A 5,188-nucleotide genomic window follows, 5' to 3' on the forward strand; every position below is an offset into this window, starting at 1 on the left:
CCTGGAGAGCTGTGGGCCAGTAGAAACCTTGCCGGAAGGCTTTCCCGACCAGCGTGCGGAACGATGAATGGCCACCGCACTCGCCCTCGTGGATCTCAGCGAGAAGATCGCCGCCTTCTGCCCGAGAGATGCATTTCAGGAGGACACCTCCTGCGCTACGTCGGTAGAGATCCCCGTCTACTATGGCATAGCGTTTGGACTGCCGAGCAACCCTTTCGGCAGTCGCCTCATCCTCGGGTAGGAACCTTTCTTTCAAGTACCCTCGGATGTCAGACATCCACGAGGCATCTTGAGAACATTCGGTGAGCACAGCGCACTCGCCGGACGGCGGCGCCCTGACGGGGTTTCCCACTGAGGGCACCGCCGGGGTCCCCTGAATTGAGTTCGAGGTTTCCCCTTCATCCTGTTCGGCAGGCAGGACGGAAGGCCGTGCGAGTCTTTCTTCAAAGACTCCGGCAGGGACGTGCGCACGTGATGAGGCCAGGCGAGAGAGCTCGTCGGCCGGAGCGTTGTCGCGGCGAGGGATATGCCGTAATTCGAGGCCATCGAAGCGTTTCTCGAGCTTCCTGACCGCGGCCACGTACGCCGCCATTTGAGGATCCGTGCACTGGTACTCCTTGGAGACCTGGTTGACGACCATCTGGGAGTCCCCCTTGACCAGGAGGCGACGAATCCCGAGCCCCACCGCAGCCCGGAGGCCGGCGATGAGACCTTCATACTCCGCCATGTTGTTGGATGCGCGGAAATGCAACTGTACGACGTACCGGAGCTCTTCACCCGTTGGGGAGGTGAGAACCACTCCGGCCCCTGCGCCTTTCAGCGAGAGGGAGCCGTCGAAGTGCATGACCCAGTACCCGGGCGCGTCGCGCCCGGGATAGGCAGAAAACTCTTCTGGGTCGACGCAGGGGACGGGCGTCCACTCTGCCAAGAAGTCGGAGAGCGCCTGGCTTTTAATTGCCTGGCGACTAACGAAGTGTAGATCGAACTCTGCCAGCTCTACTGCCCATTTGACAACGCGCCCGGTGCCCTCCCGGTTTCGGAGAATGGGTCCCAGTGGATAAGTGGTAACCACTGAGATTTTGTGCGCCTGGAAGTAGTGGCGCAGCTTCCGGGAGGCGACGAGCACGGCATAGAGCAGCTTCTGAGCCTGAGGATACCTTGTCTTGGCTTCCCGGAGGACCTCGCTGACGAAGTACACCGGTCGCTGTGCCCGGAGGGCCCGGACGGTGGCCCCACCCGGGGGGCTGCTACAGCTCCCAGGGTCGGCGGTATGGTCGGGGTTGGCCGGGCATTCGAGCTCGATTCCTTGGCTAGGAAGAGCAGTGTGCTCGGGCTCGACCCCTCGCTCCGGGGGAGCCACGAGGACAGGTGAGTGATCGGGGGCCTCTGGGAGCTGGGACCCAGCACCCGGCCCTGAACACTCGTCTCGCTCCACCACCAATACTACGCTCACAACCTGAGGAGTGGCCGAAACGTAAAGCAGCAGGGGCTCACCTTGAGAAGGAGCCACCAAAACGGGTGGCGAGGTAAGGTATTTCTTTAAGTCGCGGAAGGCCTGCTCGGCCTCCGGCGTCCAGTCGAAACGACCGGATTTCTTCAGAAGCTTGAAGAGGGGGAGCCCCCGCTCCCCGAGCTTGGAGATGAAGCGCCCGAGGGCGGCCATGCAGCCGGCGAGGCGCTGGACCTCCTTGAGTCGAACCGGGGGTCGCATTTGCTCGATGGCCCGGATCTTCTCCGGATTGACCTCGATTCCTCGGCCAGAGACCAAGAAACCAAGGAGCTTGCCCGCCGGGACCCCGAAGACACATTTCTCCGGGTTGAGCTTGAGGCGGGTAGAGCGGAGACTGTTGAAAGTCTCGGCAAGGTCCTCGAGCAGGGTGGCGCGGTCTCGGGTTTTGACCACGAGATCGTCGATGTAAGCCTCGACGTTGCGGCCAACCTGCGAGTTAAGTGTGATACGAATGGCGCGCTGGAAGGATGATCCAGCGTTGCGCAGGCCGAAAGGCATTGACATGTAGCAATAAGTCCCCACCGGGGTAGTAAAAGCAGTTTTTTCCTCGTCCCCTACGGCCATGCGAATCTGGTGATACCCAGAATTTGCATCTAGGAAGCATAAAAGATCACATCCCGCAGTTGAATCTATGATTTGATCAATGCGAGGTAAGGGGAAAGGATCTTTAGGACAAGCCTTGTTAAGGTCGGTGTAGTCCACGCACATGCGAAGCTTGCCGTTGGCCTTCGGGACGATGACTGGATTTGCTAGCCAGTCGGGGTGGAGAACTTCTCGGATAAATCCGGCGTCGAGGAGCTTGCGGACTTGCTCGCGGATAAACTCCTGGCGTTCTGGCGCCTGCCGCCGGACCTTCTGCTTCACTGGGCGGGCGTCCGGACGCACGGCCAAGTGATGCTCGATCACCTCCCTAGGGATCCCGGGCATATCGGACGGTTGCCAGGCAAACACGTCTACGTTAGCCCGGAGGAAGGCGACGAGCGCGCTTTCCTATTTGCTGCCCAGGTCGCTGCCGATACGGACAACCTGGGTAGCGTCTTCGCCCACCTTGACCTCCTTCGTTGGAACAGTCGTGTCGGCGGCGAGTCGGGGTCTGGATGAAGAGGGTCCCGGGCCCCCTGAAGAGCCATCAGCCTCGGCTTGCGCTGAGACTAGGGCCATGTAGGTTTGTTCGGCGCAGGAGACAGCGCCACCGGAGTCAGCGATCACGGAGATAGAGCCTGCGGGGCCGGGCATCTTAACCGTAAGGTATGCATAATGCACGGCCATCATGAACTTGGCGAGCGCCGGACGCCCGAGGATGGCATTGTAGGGGAGAGGGAGCTCCGCGACATCGAAGAGGACGCACTCCGTACGAAAGTTGTCCCGGCTCCCGAACGTGACAGGCAACTCAACCTGCCCGAGGGGCAGGGAGTGTCCGGGCGTTACTCCACAGAAGGGGAGCGACGGCTTTAGGCGTCGGGAGGGTACTTGCAGCTTCTCAAAAGCCTCTTTGGAAAGGAGGTTGAGGCCGGCACCACCGTCGATCAGCACTCTGCCGACTTTAACATTGCAGACAGTGGGAGATACGACCAGAGGTAGCCGCCCCACAGCTGCAGTACTGACGGGGTGGTCGGCCATGCTGAACGTGATCGGAGCATCCGACCACCTCAGGGGTCTTGCGGCCTCCTCGCTCGGGGTTGCCGAGCATACTTCGCGCCGCATGACCTTGATGCCACGGCGCGAGCAGGGTGTGTAGGCGCCTCCGTCGATGAAGGCAACCGCATGCTCGGGCTCCTGGAAGCCGAGCTCGGCATTGTTGGGAATGACCTCGGTATTGCCTCCCCCGCGGGACTCGTCGCGCTCCCTCTGGCGCTGCTCCACGAGTCCCTTGACCGTACGACACTCTGTGAGGTCGTGCCATTTGGTCAGGTGTATGGGACACCATTTACCTGGCTCGGGCCCCGCGGGAGCGGGGACCCTCGCTGGAATAGGAGCCCGGCCAGGGGCCGGGGCTCTTGCTGGAGCTGACGCCCTAGCCGGCGCTGGGGCCCTCGCGGGCGCAGAGGCCCGAGGAGGAGCCCGAGCAGGGGCCCTGACGGGGCGCCGATCGGCATCCGGCCGACGCTCTTACCGGCGATCGGGCTCTTGTGGCTCCCCGTGAGCGGGGATTTGGGCTAGCTCAACGGGAGCAGCCTCGCGCTTCCTCCTCTTTTTCTTTTCCCGCTTATCAGAGCGGGAAGAACTTGGTCGATCGGAAGCGGGGCGAGGAGCATGCCATGCCCTGGCCTCCGCAGCTTTGGCGCACTTATCGGCCAGTGCGAAAAGTTCCGCAGGGGTCTCGATCTCGTGCGTACCTAGCTTCTCGAGCATCCGCTCATCACGTACGCCCTGCCGAAAAGCAACAATAACAGCATGGGGGGCCACTCGCGGAATAGTGTTGCGAACCTGGCTGAAACGCTGTATGAATCGACGCAGCGTCTCCCCTTCCTGCTGTTGGACGGCGTGGAGGTCGCACTCCAGCCCGGGACGTGCGAACGTACCCTGAAAGTTGGCCACAAATTGGTGGCACAAGTCGTCCCAGGAGCTGATAGATCCTGGGGGTAAGTTCATAAGCCAGGAGCGGGCGGAACCCCTCAAGGCAACATGAAAATAATTTACCATCACCTTTTCGCTGCCTCCGGCCGCTTGGACAGCCGTCGTGTAGATCTGGAGGAACTCGACGGGGTCGATGGACCCGTCGTACTTCTCCGGCAGCTCGGGGCGGAACTTGGAAGGCCACCTCACCCAACGGAGCTCGGTGGTGAAGGCACGGCAACCGGTGCCGTACCCCGCAGCACGAGAGGGGGTTCTTGGTGGAGAGGAACGGCGAGCCGGGGATCCCCGGTGGTCGTGGACCGGGAGAGAGGAAGCTTGGTCCTCTGCCCCAACCCCCTGCCGGGTCTCCCGCTGGCGCTCGAGAGTGACCCGGGCATCCTCGTGGCCCCTTCGCTCGTCGAGACGCAAACGGAGGTCCCGGGCCTCAGATACGTCCTGGGGGATGGCGCTCCGCCTGGAGACCCCTCGGCCCGTGCGGGTGTTGCCCGCTGAGGAGCCGACTCTGGCGGCACCGCGCTGAAAAGTGGCGCGAGGGCTCTCGACCTGCACCTGGCAACGAGCGGTGCCGACCAAAGCGGCGATATCTTGCATCCACCGGCCTTCCGGAGTGTTTGGCGTGGCCCGAATGGGAGGGTGCCTGAGGAGGGCTTGCGCTGCAAGCAAGGCGCTCCCTGGGCTGGCCTCACTAAAAGCGAGCCTGCGCCGGGGCGGCGCTCGACGTGATCCAGAGGCGGACCTAGCGGCCGGGGCCCCGACCATCTGCTGGGGGTCGGAGAGTACGCCGGCAGCGGCGGCGCTGATGGGCCCAGCGCCCTGATCCCCTTGGGCGGGAAAAACCTCTTGGTCGTGGGGCGGCGTTCCGTTACTGGAAGTGGAGCCGGAACGCTGGAGACGGTGCCCACCGGCCATCTTTTCCTGTGGAGAAAAAAGGGAAACAAACAATCTAGGGATATTCCCCCCTACCTGGCGCGCCAGCTGTCGGAGAGTGAACTCCTGTCGCAGGGATCCCGAGAGACCCCTCTTTAGAGATTCGGCCGGGGGGATGATCCTAGAAAAGCTTGTACGGGAAATAAGCGGGAACGGAAGTAAATGCGCTGGCTT

Source organism: Phragmites australis, chromosome 1 (genome assembly GCF_958298935.1).
Source record: "Phragmites australis chromosome 1, lpPhrAust1.1, whole genome shotgun sequence".
Lineage (NCBI taxonomy): Eukaryota > Viridiplantae > Streptophyta > Magnoliopsida > Poales > Poaceae > Phragmites > Phragmites australis.